Source organism: Hippoglossus stenolepis, chromosome 12, assembly GCF_022539355.2.
Source record: "Hippoglossus stenolepis isolate QCI-W04-F060 chromosome 12, HSTE1.2, whole genome shotgun sequence".
In the NCBI taxonomy this organism is placed as follows: Eukaryota; Metazoa; Chordata; class Actinopteri; order Pleuronectiformes; family Pleuronectidae; genus Hippoglossus; species Hippoglossus stenolepis.
The window spans coordinates 3,174,591-3,193,667 of record NC_061494.1 but is presented as its reverse complement, the minus strand read 5'-3'; the positions used below and the strand labels follow the sequence as shown (position 1 = coordinate 3,193,667).

Below are 19,077 nucleotides of genomic sequence, written 5' to 3'. Positions count from 1 at the left end.
TCCAGGATTAATGACAGCATTCCCGGGGCCTTGCCTCCACCCTGGACCGGCAGAATATTACCACCATGCACCCCGCACACACACACACACACGCGCACACACCCTGACATGGAAAAATTGTGTTAGTTCTACACAGAAAAACGCTGGGGTATTTGTCCTCCTAGACAATATAATGGGCTGGTGCATCATCAGATTGCAATGTCATTTCAAAAAACCTTGAATACAAATAATGGGGAGAACGGGGTGGGGTGCGAGGGAGGGGAGGTCGCAGAGGATAGATGGTGCGTTTTCCAATCCAGTGGGCTAGTTATCCTTCATTTCAGGTAGAGTGGTGTTGTGGTGACACGCGCACACACACATGCACAGAAGAAAAGCACGCTGCTCCGTTATTCAAATGAAGTGTGCCGCATTGTGCAGAGCTTGCTGCTTTCCCACGACACATCCCTTTTCTTCCCCTCTTCCACCATTAATTAATCTTAGAGATCTTTTTTAGCATCCCTCCCTTTACCCTCCCCAGCCCCAGATCTCGGGCTTTTTCTAAGCAAACAGTTTGAAATATGGATATGGGAGAAGTATTAATTATAACCCCATGTGTGGGTGTAGATCTGTGTGCGAGGGAGAACGAGAGAGGCGAGAGAGAGAGAGAGAGAGAGAGGAGGAAACAATGTGCCAGCGCCACCACCCACCGCCTGATCTGTCGCAAGAGGCTGGGAAGGGGAAGAGGAAGACTACAGAGAGAGGAGGGAGACAGTGTGAAAAAGGAAGACAAAGATGTGTGTGTGTGTGTGTGTGTCCCTCTATTAGTGCGCTTCCTTCTATTAGTGCCTCCCCAGCCCATGTAGGCCTTCACCTGCGAAGAGAGAGCGCCTCCATCACAGGTGAGGCCATACAAAGACTCGGTCGAGCCTGTCAGCTGCTGCCATCCAGCACAAAGCGGGTTAACTTGAGCGGCGGCTCTGCACCCTGACAGGCCACGACTGCTGGTCACTTATCTTTTTAATTAGCTTTTCACTCCTCCTCAGCCTCCCTGCGTTCCCCTTCTCTCTCTGCCTTCCCCCATCTTCTTCACACTGTAATGACACTTGCCAACATAAGCCAGGGTGACAATGTAAATATGGGTGCATGCAGCATGTGGGATCTGATTGGATAATTAGACATAATGTACTCAAGGGCCTTTTTAAAGACTATACCAATGCTCCAATTAACAACGTAACTACATAGTCATATTCAAAAACACCTCCAGAAAGTCAAATCAATGTTGGATACTGAAACTTGCATCAACGTTTCTCATCCATTCTCTTAGAGTCTGTAATGTCTACTTCTTCCCTCAACTGCCAACTCCCACTGTTGGTCCTGTGAGGCTGTGAGACAGAACAATTAGAAGCACCTAGTGCAGTGAGAGGGACGGGATCCCTCACTGGCATCCCACCAGTTTTTTCGAGCACTGCTGCTTAGGACCGAATCTGGGTCTTTACTTAACTGACTTTGGCAACCGTACCATTAGCCCAGGCTAAACTGGTGACATTTTTGAAGTGAAAGTTATAATTGTCAAAGCTACTCTATTGTATCACGACGAGAAATCAAATGACAACCTGGATCCCTTCAGTTCATTGGAGCATTTTAGCATCTTTCTTTTGGTTTTTACTGCCTGCAGCTGTTTTGTTTCACCGAAACTGTCCCGCACTCAATCAGCTCTGTCCTTAGTAGCAGGCAGCTGTTTTCAGTGAAAAACATGGTCGACTACCTGAAAGAAGTCAGTCAGAAAGTCAGCAACTGGCTGGTGAGCATAGTGCAGGGGGATTACTGGTTAATGTCTTTGCATTGACCTTGTATTTAACCTCGACCCGCATCAGGTTCGGTTTGAATGCGCCATTAGAGTAGTCAAAAGTACAATAAGCTTTTATAAAGAGACAAACGGATTAGATATCAATCAGACTTATTATTGACTCAGAATGTTTGTTTTTTTGTCGCATCTCATTTGTTGTTTCATCATTCCTGATATATAGTGGAAATACTGTATCATGGACATATAACACCACCTAAAGATAAACACACTGGTGTTACAGGGGTGGGTTGACAGACCCAACAAACCACAGTAGTTGTGCTGAATTTAGATTCTGACCATGGTCTTACATGTCAAAAGTATCACAGAGTTTACATTTGAATACATGATAGGCTATAATGCCTTCGGTTTATGGCCAAATTAGGGGTTTGATTTTGTACTTTACAGAGGAACAGTAGTGATTCTGTGATTTATAGATGTAGAAATCTCTCATCTGTCAGAATCAGAAACGTCAAGAGTGATGATAAAGTGTAAATCTGTTCAAAAGACTTGAAAAGGCCTTCATGTCCCATTTTCAAACAAGACATTTTGGAAACATTGGCAACTCAAAACAAAGTTTGGTGCATTAATGACCATGTGGGATCATGTGGTTTGTGTCAGTTCCCGTGAGTGAGACTAAGTCAGGACTCAGGTTTCATTTTATTAGTTTCTGGATATGCTAAGGTTGCATCGTGTTTTTGTCAACTTCTACAAACTTGGAACAACTTCTAAACACAATACTGACATACTGTACTATTAACACCGTTACAGTAGAAATGCAGGAATGTAGGCATTTATTTATAGTTGGTTTCTCCCTGACAAATTTATGCAAGTCCAGTTTTCCCTCTTCTTTTACCTCTGGATTGTTTCCACAGACTCCTGATATGACATTTTAGCTAAACGCTGGGCGATGTTCACCAGCCGGTTGTCTATCTGTCATGTGGTACTGGGCAGGTAGAGCACGTGCAGCAGGCAACAAGCCTGATGAGGCTGCCGAGAGTCAACCAAAAGAGTACAGTTGCCAACTGTAAAAAAACAAAATTAGCTGAAGGAGGCTACAAAAGCCTTGTAGAGCCAATGGGAACTGCAGAATTATGTGATAACATCCTGTGGGCTCATCACTATGAATGACCTCTTTCACATTGTACAACACAAACTCATTTTATCCATTGTCAACATAAAAATATTGTTGAAAGCTGCTTTTACTTTTGGCTGCTTTTCGACTCCATTTTCTGTCCAGAGACAATATGGACTTATTCCATTAGAGAATAATTGTTTGAGAAACAATTGACTTGTTTGGAATTATCATTTACTGGTTAGTAATGCTTTTAAATATTGCTTCCAGAACAGTTGATGCAAAAATACAACTGGAATGCGAAGGCAGCTGCTTCTCTATTCTCTCAACCTCACCAGTTTCCAACCATTACAATTAAACCCACATCCCCAGTTTGCCTTGCTGCAGTGCTCAGGAAAACAAAAGGTTATGGGTCATTATGGAGGTCAGACTGTCCTGTTTCACATCTGTAATATGTATTTATGGTGTGTGTGTGTATGTGTGTGTGTGTGTGTGTGTGTGTGTCAGGTTGTAGAGTTAAGATAGAAGTTGGAATTCCTTGAGGATCAGCAAAGGTTCACAGGAACTGGACTATCCCACGGTCATCAGCAGTCCTGGGAAGAGGGCAACTCACCGGTGACCAATTAGACATCAGATTGCAGCAGGGCAGGGCGATGAATAAAAGGGGATGATTGGTCGGTGAGACCCCGTGTGGCAGGGTTTTTAATGTGGACCTGTGTGAGGACACAGCGGTGGCATTAAGAGGAAACTGTGTCATGATGCTGGACCTCCTGAAGCACACAAACACATAGAGTCAGGGACTAATAACCCACAGAAGACACAATTCTGAGGTCACTATAAACTGTCCTGCGGCAAGAATGCTGAAAAATTACACTTCAGTCAAACCAGAGAGCATTATTGCTTCTCTGTCCCAGCAGTGACAAATGGCTGAATCAAGATTATAAATTATATATTTTTTTGGAGTCAAGACAGGTGTTGTGCACACAGCACAGTGATGTAAAATGTACAATCTCTACCTATTAAATCCAAGCGTGGGTTTAATAATTTATTTGCTGCGAATTTGAGCTCCATCCAGGTTTGTGCGTCACTGTTCCTTCATCTTATCAGATCACTTAGATATCTGCTTATAAAGAGCAATGATGTCACCTGTGAGTGTCCATCTAAGCCATCAAACATGTGACAGCCGTCAGGGGACCAGAACACTATCAACGCCACGTTTCATCCCAAATGGGCTTTTATTAAAATGAACGCCTAATTAAATTCCAAGATGAGGGGGCAGCGAACAATGCCAGGCAGTGGCTACTTTGATTTCTTTTTTTCACCCTTGTTTTAAAGTAATTATGCGGGCCTGAGATGAGTGAGCACACTGTCGGAGACCCTTCTAATGAGTTAAGCAAGAAAAATCGCCACAGTCGTTTTCCTTGGCTGCAGCTAATTGCCTGGCCACTACTAACACTGTCATTTGAAATGTGTTATTTTTTCTATCTCTACAGGTTTTTTTATATATATATAATTTGGTTAATTAACATTTCTCTAAGGGTAGACTGTAAATAGTAACCCAGTGAGGGCACTGTAGCTGACAGATCATGCTCTTGTTTGGAGAAGTGACAGAAGGTGCAGGTGAAGGTCGACAAACTTCTACTTTAAAAGCATGAACTTTGCTCTTGAGAGGTTTTTACACGCCGTATTATGCTAATGGTCATGTTTAAAGGTATAAAAGCAGCTGCTTACAATTGAAGAGGCATCATGAGAGGAAGGAAAAGTGTCTCCTAATGCATCACCAGTGAGCCTTTGAATACATGAATGATTCCAGGCCATAAAGAAAGAGACAGTTGAAGTGTAATTTCATGTGAAAATCTATAATATATATCTATAATATAGATATATATATATATATATATAAATATATCTATAAATATATCTATATATATATATATAGAATAAACCTATATGTATGATCAAGTATCATCATATTAAAAAAAAGGAAACAAGACGTGAGATGCTAAAGTACCAGTTATGATTCAGTTATGACATTTTAGTTTGCCTCCAGGCAGCAATGTCCAAATCTATATTAATCAGGAAAAAAAACTATTACAATCAACCAAAAAATGTCAAAGCAACCGTCAGTCATCTCATCTCCCACGCATGCATCCACACGCAGCACGCACACACAAAACTACAGCATGACTTTGCCGTCACATCTACAAATGCATCTACAATGCCACCGCTAACATTTGCGGATGCTTCTGCACCTCCAAACAAGGGAATCAGTGAGACAGCACATAATTATTCATATGTTTCACTTAACCTTTAACATGCAGTCCCATACAGTGCCCCAGTCAGTGTCTGCATATTGGTACCAGATTATTACGAGAATGGCTAGGCATTTGTCCTTGTTTACGTGCCCTGCTGAAGCATCCTTGGTCGTGCTTGCCTACACTCCAGATGAATAGCATTCCCTGGCCCCTGGAGGCTCCCAACTTCTCCTGAGACCTTTAAGTGTTTGTTGACAGACAAACAGACTTTGGCTTGTTTAGCTTCCTCCACTCTCTAAAATCTAAAAGGTCACCCGCTAGTCCTCCCCCTAGCCGTACCCCCTCAAAATAAAAAGAAGAAGAAGAAGAAGAAGAAGAAAAAGAAAAAAAAAACAAGACCTCAGGAAAATACCCTTACGAGCGGACCTCGAGAGCTCTCAGGGAAACAAATAGAATCCCTGCTGCCACGGTTACCAAGTTTACCAACATGTCTCTATGGCTACAAATTATAAAATAGCTAGAAATGCGCCCCCCTCAGCTGGAGAAGCAAACAAAGAGGAAGAGGAACTGAACTTGCTATCCCTTGCTGAGTGCATTACCAAACACTGGCATAAAGACATATTTCAATGGCTAGAAAAATAAAGAGCAGATAGACTGAGATAACATGCTCCTCTCCATATGGCACATTTAGGAGGTCACTGTCCGTATCGCAACATGAGGTAAAGCAGTACAATGGAATTATCCTGTATAACATGCATAATTCCCCTCGTTACAGCAAACGAGCAGTGTGAGGCCCCCGTTATTTGGGGTCTCTATTGTTGCCGTGGCGCTGCTCATTATTATGGGGTGTCTGGTTCAGGCCATCAGAGAGGCTCTCGCCACCGAGGTCTCTGTGGAAATCGGCAAGCCCATCTCACTGCTTAGCAACCAAGCCCTGGGGCCTGTTTTGCACAGCTTAATTCAGATGAGTGTGCCGCGCACAGGATTGGCTAAGCTCAGCCAGCAAACCCCCCTTCTCCACCCCCCCCCCCCCACCCCCTTTTACTCCCCTTCACACAAACACACGCTGTCACAATCTCAGCCTCCTTTGCAACAGTATTACCTAGTGTGTCTTCTCTGCTGTCTTTCTGTATCTACGGTGTTCTTTTATTACAGTTCGCTTCAAGCCTCCTACCGAGAACCAAACTTGTCTTTGGTGCCACATGGAACACTTATAAAGGGGTTTCCTGTTGCACCAAGGTAGTGCTGCCAGATGTAGAGTAATGTTTACATTAGTTTGAAGTATGATCAAATCCCCTAAATGTATATTAACTTTGGACATGTCATATTTTAAAGGGGGGTTTTTCCACACTAGTGAAAGGTTGTAGAGCTGATTTAGGACCAGCCTTATTGTATATTGTATAACGTCAGCAATTTATGACAGAGCACTGACCCTGGATCGACCATGAGTCATCCATGTCCTGCAGAGATATGCTGAGATGTTGTAGCTACCACTGGCATCCCCTAATAAACACTTGGTTACTGTATTTTACAATTTTCCTTTCGAACAGTGTAATGGAGCTCTCATGTGCTTTTGTGTCATAGTCTAGAGAATCATAATGAGTTTGTCTCCTTTACAGGTCAAGTAAAAAAATAAATAAAACACTCATAACCATTACCCTTCCAATAATGCATTTGCACTACACCTGTTCAAGTTGTAACACAAACTGTAACACATGTGTTGTTACGAAGCACAAGAAGAGGTCATGTGGACCCTGAAGCACTTGCAAGCATGCATGGAAGGTCGAAGGAGCGCTCATCGAAGCTCCGTCCTCAAGTGATTGCATTTGCACAGAGATGCTTTCTTGCAAAGATGTGTGTTACACATGTCTTACACAGATATGTCTTCCATGCGCTCGTTTCATGTGCACCTGTGTAGTTTTGGGGTAAAAGACACACTTCCACGAACCCTTGAATGTGTGACTGCTGCTGTTTAATTCTAGCCAGGTGGAACTCCTTTCTTTGTCTACTCAGCCCACCTCGAGAGGATTTTGTTGAAAAGACAAATGTAAAGTTGACCAAAGGTCACATTACCTCGTGTTGTGTCGCTATGGAGAATACCAAAAACACTTTTTCAGATGAAGCTGTCAAAGAGAATATGTCTCTCTTAAACCAGGGCTATAAGTAAACCGCTGACGAACTTTCCGTTTTCTTCTTCTCACTTTCTTCTTTCGCCTCCTTTCATCTCTGTCACCTTCCTTCTCTTTTTGCACTCTCCCTCCTCTTTCCACCAGTTTTCCTCTCTCTCTCTTTCTCCACCTCATACGGACGAGAGGGACGAGTAAGGAATCGACAATGGTGGCTGTGACCCAGGCAACCAGCTGCTGCAGTGTTGTGACGGTAATGAGGACAGGGTTAGTGTATATAGACAGACTGAATGACACGTATAGGAGGACAGAGAAAGAGAGAGAGGGGAGATGGTCAGACAGATGCAACGATGAGGTAAAGCTGAGTTCATACAGGGATAGGGGGGGAAAGAGAGCGAGAGTGTGAGAAAGGGAAAGAGGTGGAGAGGAGGAAGTTGACAGAAGCCAGCTGACAGGAGGGCTCCACAGCAGTGATAGGCCCCACTGGGGAACAACTGAGCTCAGCAACTTTCCCTCTCACTCTGTGGCTCAACTGAGGGGTTGTGGAACAGAACATGTTGGAGGTTTATGTGAACGCACCCAAAAATAGAAGTGGAATTCTACAACATTCATGTTAATGCTTTTAACAGGTTGACACATAATAACTCTATCTGGCCACTGTTTAACCCTTTGAACCATCTGCCTGTTCCTCACCCCGATTAGCTACAGGCCTGGTCTGGTCATGACAGAAGGAGATAGATGAGAATAAAATGCCACCATAGGAATGTGAGTTGTATTAATGCAGAGGACAGTGGTGCTGAGAGAAAGGGTCTCACCAGTCTTTTTGTGGGGGTATTTCCTGGGTGCTGAGGTACAGGTTTTCAACTCAACATATAGTTTTGTTTGTGACTGATGCAAACATGAGTTATATGTTTACTGGGCTTTGACTGTGAAAAAGCAGAACACAAGAGCACAGATAAATGTAGGTTCAAGTGAAATGTTGTGGTCAGATTCTGGAGTTTGATTCCAGATAGCAGGACAGGCAGGTGAGAAGAGGTTTCCAGGGTTCTGACGAGACAGCTGGACATATGAGGGTTCTTGCTGTAGCGGGAGCAGGTTTGGTTCCAAACAAGCCCTTTGCTGCATGTCTGTCCCATCAATGAAGGTGCAATGCCCCAACAAATGTAATAATAAGACAGCTTGATGAGGAAAAGCAGGTGAAAGAAGCTGGACCTGAGGTACAGTAAACAGGTATTAGACAAAGGTCAAAAGCAACACAACAGACCTTGTCACACATCTATATGTTGGCGGTAGCATATCTACCACTAAATGTGACTGCACCACAGCAGAGTCAGGTGTAATGGGCCAGGTATAAGTAGAGCAGGAGGGTTGTGGAGCCGATTGACCGGTGAGTCTCGTGTGCAGGAAGCAGGTGGATTGAGAGACACACCCAGCAGGAACACACAAAGAACATAACAGGAGGAAAAAGAAAGACTTAAGTATGTGCTATGTATGTGCTGTGTCCAGTGATGTGCACATGATGCTTGTGCATTGTAATGGATGCTATTTAAAGGCTTGACTGAGGCTTATGTGTGAACCAATCCTGACATGCTACATGCTAGAGTTGACGAACCTATCAATAAACCTTTCCCGTAATAAGTTCAGTTATTATTCTTGCCCCCCCGCTGTGATCCATGCAAAAGATGCATATCAGGTTTGGTTTTGCACTTGCATCATTATTGCTATTAGAAATTGTTCCTTATACGGATGTCCCTTCTCTGATGAATGTATTTTGGCATAGGGCTTTTCTTAGTGAACATACAGTACATTCTACATAAATCAGTTGGCATCACATTGTGTTTTGTTTTTCAAAAAGCTCCTTATTGTGAAAAAAAAGCATCAAATGCAAACACAGATGTTCATAAAAGATGAGAGGAACGTAGATGGAATGGGTTCAAAAGTGCAATTTAAATGCAATACACAGTGATGAATGAGTCTCTAACACTTAAATTGCAGTTAAACTAAATCATAATGTAGTTGAAGCAATGGCGTGCCCACTTACCGACACCCTAACTTTATATAACTGATAGGTTCTTGTAGGCACAATGTTAATGTTCTTTGAAGAAATATTGATTCAGTAATTTCAGAAAATACACAGGAATGTTTTCATTTCATTTTATTGTGAAAAATGTCTGACTAGTGAGTTATTGTCATAGCTAATTAACGTACAAAGACGCTTTTCACTATGCATTCCCTCGTTACGATGCACTGCATCTAACAGTGAGTCGTAGCAGAAAGAGAATTCAGTTTGCATATTGTTCTACAGTTTAGTATCCTTGACTGGTTTATCAGAGAAAAAGCAGCATTTCACACAGTTGCGCTAAGAAAAACGATGTGAAATGGAATGAGACGGCGGAGACATGGACTCCCACTATAGACAGAGCATTTTACATCTTCACCCATGGCAGCTCAATTACCTGAGTGTAATTGCAATAACTCCAATACCTCTGCAGTCATGCTTGACAGTTTCCAGACCAAGTCCTGTAATTGCAGGTTGATATATGCAACTGGAAATCAAAGGGGGCTAACACGGTAGCGAGAGGACAGCCAGGCTATGACTTCCACAGCGGGGCGGTGAATCGCTAATGCAATAAAAAGGCTGGAGTTATTAGCGGAGTTGTGAATGGCAAATTGGTGTGAATGCCAAATCATCAGGGTTGGTATTGAATAAGATGGAATGTTAAAAAGGGAACTGGGACATAAGACAATGGATGGTGTTGAGCGGTGTCAGGGCAGTCAGGGTCTCATTGTAATAGGGCTTAAATACGGTCAGCAATTATAGTTTGGATCCTTTACTCTCTGCAGTCAATAGCAAAGTGTTGGGTTAGTCCAGAGATCACAGTCGTTTATCACGAAGGCCTAAGAGGATTTAGCATGGCTGGAATCTGAGAGCATGAACTGATGGTTTGGTGTTCAATGGATCGAAACGTCGTTGGAACTTGACCTCCAAAGCCTCAGTATGTTAAAAACAAACCGGTGGAGAGTCATCTGACGGCCTCTGGAACTCCCTGTGTGGTGTCAGGTCAGGGTGTGGGCGTATCAGAGAAATGTTTAGGACTCTAAAAGGGGACTTTAATGCTCATATGGTATATTATGATGAATAAAGTTGAGCAAAAACATCTTAAAGCAACGTCCATTCGGAAACAACTAGTACATGGATACTGTTGAGGTTGTTTACCCAACTGCTGTTTCCAGAGTCAAAAACTTTGAACCACTTCTTTCAAGCCACATAATTCAAGATACTTTGTCAGTTTGACAGCTGACCATGTAATACGATAAAGAGCCCAAACAACTACTAAATGGACATTTTTCGTTTTAGCATCATTGTCATTTATCTTGATGTTGTTCTGACAAGGTGCATCGTTTTAAATAAAAATGTCTTCAACAAAGTGGCTTCAAACGGACTGACATTCAGAAAAACCAGATAGCTTTATTCCAGCCACAGAGCTCTGGCCTCTGGCCTCTGCTACTCAGCAAATAATGAAACGCTCATGTACAGACTGCCATGTGCACTGTACTTTGGTACTTGGCAGCAAAAAGGGTACATAAACAAAGCACAGACAGCAGCGCCAGGGTGTGAGGGGCCCAAAAGCATATTTTTGTTCCTGCCCCCCCCTAACAAGTTAATCCAGCCATGTAAGCACCCTTCCAAAAACTCCTGCCACTGTTTTCTCGTGCCAGCCAGACAGTTCAACACTCTTTGAGAAAGGTTTACATCTGAAGATTTCACCATAGCTTAATGTTTCATAAGCTTTTCCCTGTGAAAGCTATATGACTTATTTGAGATATAGCCTTGTTGTGTTTTCTTGGTTTTTGCCACAATTGGATTGTGTAGACTGCACGATCTTATTATATCAACACAACCATTAGGTCTTGATTGCTATCCAGGCTGTAAATCACCTTAGATCATTTGCAGCAACAGCTGTCCATATAATTTAGTTTCTCATTGCTTTGGCACTTTTGGGCCACTCGTGGTCAAGTTTGCTTTGGGACCAATGTTTCTGTGGAAAAAAGTGTAGAACAAACACTGCATTTGATTGATTGATGGCTTGGGAGTCATGTGCGACAAGCCTGCATAAAACTCAGTAAAAGTTCCATCAAAACGACCACACTTGGCGCTACCGCTCCACTTTAATGTGGTCTTGAAGAAACCCGAGACGATGTGCGGTTGAGCCCAACGAGCTAAAGGGCTTTGTGTGATTCCAGCATTCCTCCATATGTCTCAGGACAGTCCAAAACCATAGGCCTTGACACAAGCGGTGGTTCCAGTGCTGGCTGCCAAGATCCACTGTGAGGAAAAAAGTTCAGTTTTTTATCCAAGAGCCCTCCGTTTGAATTTATAGCAGGGGAACACAAAGTGCTCCAAGAGAATCCCCGTCCAGGAAAGACCCAAACAGACAGACATATGACTGCAGTTGTCCACCAAGGACCTGACGAAAACATTTAGAAATGCTGGTTACCAGAAGTGTGTTTTTCCAAAACAGTAAGACGTAAAAGATGAGTTATGAAAATATCAGTCACTGTAGAAGTCAGTCAGTTAACCAAGTTATGCAGACTCCTCAAGGATATATCAGTGGTACAGTAGTGTCAGTCATATACAGTACAGTGTAACATTATAGCCATTTTACTCACATTTGTACAGTCGACAGCCGACCACAACACACCACACTTAAATCAAAACCCCACAGTAGCCCTGTCCAGACAAGGACTGAACGACAATGAAATCATTACAGTGGCATGTGACCTAATTGCAACAACCATAATTGTAGCCAAGTGCAGTAAAGAGCACAAGAACCATATATGATCATGGACACCCTAATCACACAAGAGCTACGGCAGTACAATTGCAGCTTGGCCTCATAGTGGCAGTATCTTAAATTTGTACTCATCGAGGCCCCCCGCAGCAATTACACTTACTTAAACAGACTGTTAGGGGGGGAGGCAGGAGCGTGGAGGAAGAAGTGTGGGGGCACGCTAGGAATAACTGTTGGCCGTGGAGCTAATAGGCATGGAATGATGACAGATATCATGGAGTGGACGCCTCACAATGACTGGGAAGGAATTAATAAGCAGGAATGGGTTAATAGTGCATTAAGAGCCAGCAGGAGAATGGCAGGAGAGAGGAGGGAGACGCTTCTGAAGTCAGCTGTGAGTAATCAGCCCATGGCGTGCCTTCGACGACTACCATAACAGAGCAATTGGACGTGAAAAATGGATAATAGTATGGACATAGAAGTGTGTGTGTGTGTGTGTGTGTGTGGTGTGTGTGTGTGTGTGTGTGTGTGTGTGTGCACATGTGTGTGCATGCGGGTGTGTGTAATGGGAGCGGGGGAGGAGTAAAATGGACAAATTTTACTGGCTCTACAATATTAACAAATACAAGGTGGTAGTCATGTTTCAAATCACAAAAACACGCAACAATTGGCTTTAGCAATTACACCATATAGTTATTACTGTAGAGGGATACAGCTGTTGTTATATAACCTCACATTTACTTCAGGCCAAAAAACTAAACAGAGTAATAAAAAGGTAATTTGATTAAATTATAATTTTTTTTACTCCGTCACTTTTCTGGTGTGACCACTGACGAAAACTGATTTCTTCCTTCCACTGACTGGGCCAAACTTAACAGCACGAAGAAACGAAACAAAAAATATTACGTGTGGACAGTTCTAGAGGTCAGGAAGATTTCTGAACTATATCAAAAGCCAGAAAGGATTTAGTGGCTCTTAAAAACCTGTTCAGAGACCCCTACGATGGAAGAGGATGACGTCCGCCGGTCCAGCGCAGATGATAATGTGAAAGCTGCAGTATAAGTGATAGGTCATTAAGAGCATTACGTTACCCAATGAAAATACAAATTCCTACAGCTATAGTCGAGCTCAACATAATTATAATTAAGTGCTAGTCAGATAAAAAACCTCAGTTAACGTCCAGGACCACCCAAAAGAAGAGGAAAGCGTTTAAAAAATGGGTCCACGCCCCCCACCCCCAAAACAAAAGAAGAATTTTACTGAAAGTGCACTTCAGCAAAACTAAAAAGAAACATCACTGAGATGAACTCAAGTCAGAAAATGCAAATATTGAGTTTGAAAATGAAAAAAAGAACCTGGAAATTAACATAATGCCACAGCCAGGTATATGCCCAGCACCTTAGTATTTGACAGGTGTAATGAATCTTGGAGCCTTTAGAGGTGTTTTGCTCTTATTTAAACTGCTTTACCTTATGTGTTGAATTGAGAACATTTCCATTTACAGGGTGATCTTTTTAACCACCCTACTACCATTCCCCCTGCAACCTTTGAGATTCATGGATTTTGACAAGGCTACTAGTGTTTCTTCTCTCTCCCAATCTGGCAGGATTCCAGTGTCCAGTGTATATGGAAACGGTAGACATTTCACAGCTGTGGGGCCAAGGAAAATACAGCAGACTTAGGATATGATATAGCTGAAAATCGATATGCCCTTGGCTTCTTATACCAATGGCTTCCAGTGTGAGTCGGGGAAGCATGAGACGTTTCATTTTGTGCGTTGATTCTTTTGGTCAGGCTATTATCCCCTGATCAGTCCACATAATTCCTCTAATCAAATGGATGTTCATCCCTGGGAGGAGAGAATATCCAGTTACTTGGATGTTCAGTCATTATGTGATAGTGCAATCATAATGTTAATACTATGGTGGTATTATTGCAGGAAGATGATTATAACAGAATGGGACTAGAAAAGCACCTTCATTATTGCTATCAGCTATCCCACCTTCACATTAAAATGAATCGAATGTATTTCTGTATGTGAAAAGACCGGAAGAAAAAGAAATTACACTCCAACGCTTTTGTGCCTGTACAGAATTCCTCATCGGTGGGTCCATCTATTCTTTATATCATCCGCTGAACTATGCATTTAGAAAGAGATCAACAGTTTACCTGCACAAAAATATTATATGTATTCCTACCAAGCTGTTTACATGTATAATAAAAAGTTATATTTCACTAGTATTCCTGTATGACCTGATTGAGTGATTTCCTGCGTGATGATAGCCTTGTTCTTGGGAATTTTAAACTGCAGTGAAAACAACTCGGAGAGAGGGGAAAGAAACAAAAATGAAGAATAACGTGAGGTAGTTTCCCACAGTATGATGCCTATAACGTAACAAAATGTACATCTAGTGTATCTCACATTGGTGAAAGGTTTATTAATACGGAGTCAGAGACTACTGATATAAAACAGAAATTCATATTGAAGAATGGTATTCCCCATTTGGGGGGTATCCACGAGTTGAAATAACCTGATAAGGAACAAGCGCAGCGAGGGAAAACAATACAGTGGTTTGAACTTAAAGGGGAAATGAGTCTGTCCAAAGTCACACCACTTAGTCAACCTTCCACCCCGTTGTCTAGTGCCAAACCAACTCTTACACCAAATGCTGAATTGTCTGCCGACTCCCCCAAAACAAACTCAAAAGGGATACTTTAAAGCGACTAAAGGAAAAAGAAAACCCATAGCAAAGAGCCAGGAAGTGGAACCGAGGAAGGTTCACAGATACCTCACATAAATTATTTTCAATTATGTCTCTGCCTTGGCATTTGTGAAGCCTGGTGAGTCACTGGCTGTTCTGCTCTCAGTCTGTCCAGTGTTGCCCACGCCGTCGCATCCAAGACCCCGACTCGAGACACCGAGCAGGTGGCGGAGAACATTAGGTGCCCATGGATCACATCGCAGCACAAACAGCACATCGCATTTTCATAAATTACTTAAGAATATAGACAATGCAGCAAACAGAATGTAGGGCAGCGGAGCTAGAGGACGAGAGATCCTCGGTCTGCCTGCATCTGTGTGTGTGTGTGTGTGTCTGAGCATGTGCGTTCATACCTCTGTGTATGTGTTAAGGTATGTGCGTGGTTGTATGCATGTGGTATTCAAATCAGACCTATTTGTGTTTTTGCGTTACAGCAGCCATGTACCCAGGCCCAAATCTTACACTGAGCCAATGTGAGATGCAACTAAATGTTAAGGCTACAGCGCCACCAGAGAAGCAGTGAGGGGACTGCAAGGATGCTCAGGAAGGGATTGGTTGCCTGTGTTTTCTCACAGCAATCGCCGCTCTATAGGAGACACACAAAAAAAAAAGTTAAATGTTATAAGATGTAACTCCAGCTCTGTAAATGTGTGTAAGTAGGTCACTGCTGTGCTGTGTTACAAAGAAAATGAAAAAAAAATATGAATACAGTAATACAGTCATCAGGGGGGATTGTAAATCATGATAACACATGTGTCTAAATGTTGCGTGGGTGATATCAGTAGTTGACATCCAACGCTCAACTATAAATATGTAGGTACCTGTGGTATGGGACTCCTGTTAACCCCTACTATGAAGTACAAATCCAGGTTTACAAACCACTGCCTCTGAGTGTGTGTCTGTGTGTGTTTGTGTGTGCACAAATATTTATGACCCTTTAGCTATGTGTCTCATTGTTCACTGAGTACTTGGTCTTGCTTGTGTATGCATTTTGCAGAGCATATGCGTTTGTCTCTTTGCCCCTGTGTGCATGTGTGTGTGCTCATGTGTGTGTGTGTGTGTATATTTGGGTGGCTGCTGTGGTTATACTGTATTTGTGTGCCTGTGTCCCTGCAAGTGTGTGGGCCTGTAAATATCTGTGGTATCTGTAGTACTACTGTGATGCTATGTGTGGTCCTAGAGGGGCCAGATAACCAGATGGCCAACACATTACTGCCAACACATACAGCGATATTAAACACACACACACATAGGCAGACACACTATAGGGACTAAACCTCTAAAGGCCTTACTTCGGGCCTGGGCCATGGGTAGAGCATCGGCCCGCTGGCAGTGTCCCTCTTCTGGGTAAAAGTCCAGGCCCAGCCAGTCTGGCAGCCAGCAGCCACTGGGCCTTACACACGCCAGATGAAGACTGCCGGGAGGATGAGTGTGCTTTTGTGTGTGTGTCTGTGTGTGTGTTGTTGTAGTGTAGTGTAGTGCCCTCAGTGATTATGAAGGCTCCCTCACCTCTGGGCACCACATGTTCTTATCAGCACTTGTGAGAGTTTGGGACATTTGTACCAAGTTGCAAAGTCGTCAAGCCAAGAAATAACAGTTCAAAGACTCTGTGTCTGTGTGTGTGTGTGTGTGTGTGTGTGTGTGTGTGTGTGTGTGTGTGGGGGTGGGTGGGTGGGTGCGTGCCAACAGATGTCAAGTACATGCTGGTCCCTTGTGTAAGAGGCTGGGAGTTTCTGTCTTACCTGAGGCTGCTGTGCAGCTGTCCTGTGCTGATCGCTGTCCCTACCACAGACACTGAGAGTGTGTGTGTGTGTGTGTGTGTGTGTGTGTGTGTGTGTGTGTGTGTGTGTGTGTGTGTGTGTGTGTGTGTGTGTGTTTGTGTGTGTGTGTAAGCGTGGGCCCATGCAAGCAATGAGTATTCTGCTCCTTTTTAGCTATAACAGGGTATAACAGATATAACAGTATCTGGGGCCTTGGGGGGAGATGATGCTTTACAAATCCTTAAACCATGCCTGTAAAATTTGTACTGTGGGAAAAGTTGAGTTTATTGCAGCTTGGGTCACTGTCTAAAATGGTATTTTATGGAATATCAGTACACTGTACTCAGTGGCAGAAGGAGTGACACCTGCACCAAGGTTTTAAACCACACCTTAGAGCGTCTCTGGTGACGCTGAGAAAAACATTATCTCCATGCCCAAGACCGAGTGCGGCTGTCAGTTCACCTCTAAATCGGAGGGCATGTTTCAGGACACGAACATCTCTAACACCATCATGGATGAGCTAAGACAATATCTACAGACAACCGGGTTGTCTCTTGGAGGAGTCCATCTCACTGTGGGAGTCCTGTCCACGGGGTACTGGCCGACACAATCAGCACCACCCAAGTGACATGCGTTTGAAGCCTTTAGGAGGTTTTATCTTGGTAAGCAAAGCATCAGACCACTCACACTGCAGCACCATATGGGTCTGCAGACCTAAACGCCACCTTCAATGGCCCCCAGAGGTCGGAGTGGGAGGAGCCCATGTTACGGGCTCCAACACCAGGAAGCACACCCTGCAGGACTCCACCCTCCAGATGACCTTCCTCATGCTTTTCAATAACAGAGAAAAGTCCACCTTTGAGTAGATCCAGCAGGGGACAGACATCTCAGTGAGGGAGCTGGTGCGAGCACTGCAGTCACTGGCCTGTAGGAAACCCACTCAGAGAGTCCTCATCATGGCGCCCAAGTCCAAGGGGATTGAGAATGGCAACGTGTTTACAGTTAATGACCAGTTTACCTCCAAACTGCACCGAGTCAACATCCAGACAGTGGCTACTAAACAGGGCGAGTCCGACCCAGAGAGGACGGACACACGACAGAAAGTGGAGGATGACAGTAAGCACTAGATCCAGGCTGCCACTGTACGCATCATGAAGTGTAGGAAGAAGAGGCCGCACAATGTCCTCTGACAACAGTTGTATTTCTGGGACCTGTTTGCCGTTTAACTAAGTGCTGTCGAGAATAAGCCTCAACACGTTAAATGCAGAATAAGAAAGAGAATAAGAAATGTTGACGGTTCAATCCTAGTCTTCCCCATATCTCATGCCGAAGTGTCCTTGGGCAAAATACTGAACTAACTGTATGTGTGTGTGTGTGTGTGTGTGTGTGTGCGTGTGAGTGTCCTGTAAAGTGCTTTGAGTCGTCATCAAATCTAGAAAAGTGCTATATTAATACAGACCTTTACATGAGCGGCTGTGAATCGGCAGTCCAGTCGTTCTCTAACCAGAAGGTCGGCGGTTCGATCCCATCTTCCCTGTCCCTGGCTGAAGTGATTTCCCCATATCATAGAGAGAAAAGGGCTGCATATTGGTGAACTGTATGAATGTGTGTGTGAATGGCTGAATGAATAAAACTGTACTCTAAAGTGCTTTGAGCGGTCGTCAAGACAGGACAGGCTCTGTATAAATGCAGACAGACCATTTACCTTTATTTCAATAAACAACATTTTGATCCAAACATTCCCAAATATCTTTCATACTTTCAGTTTCATATATCTTTTTTTTGTCATTTGTTAGATGTAACGTCTGGCTTTAAAAAGATATCACAGCTAAATCTGACCGAAAACTGAATCGCATTTCAATTGAGCTGTTAGCCACATATGGTCCAGACTATGTACTGATATCAACCGAGAGCTGTGATTATTTAAACCACTTCATGTGGAGGTGAACAGTTAAACAGGAAGGGAAACGTCTTGGATCAAGTTCAGCATGAAGTTTTCCTTAAAAATGTAATTTGACTTAATGAAACTACAGTTCATTTTATACAATAATGGAATGGGGTGATTCTGGTGTCTATATATTTCATGTAAAAGATATTATGAGTGAACAGTCACCAAGAACTAATTGTATTCCTTTAAAAAACACAACAAAAAAGAAGAGAATGGCAACAGCAGTATCACAGGGAAACATGGGATGAAAGGAAGAGAGTGATAGAAATAACATGAGACAGAGGGAGAAAGAAAGAAAAAAGAGTCAGAAATAGGGAGAAACATGAAATGTTGTAAGGGAAGGGAGGGGGTCTTCTCCAGCTCTGCACCCCACACCCCCGCTTGACATGATAATATTTTTCTAAAAAGGGATAAAAAGCTACATGCCTTTGGATTTGCAGCCCAGCTATCAGTAGCCACAAGCTCCCGCGCGAGACGGCGTGACAGGTGTACGTTTCAGCAACTTAAACAGGGCGGATTAAGCCACTAGTGGCTCC

At 43.2% G+C, this 19,077-nt stretch overlaps 1 pseudogene; it reads left to right on the top strand.

Annotated features, from left to right (window-relative positions):
- Nucleotides 1-16,841: 16,841 nt before the first annotated feature.
- LOC118119131 lies at nucleotides 16,842-17,783 on the top strand (annotated as a pseudogene).
- The last annotated feature ends 1,294 nt before the right edge of the window (nucleotides 17,784-19,077 follow it).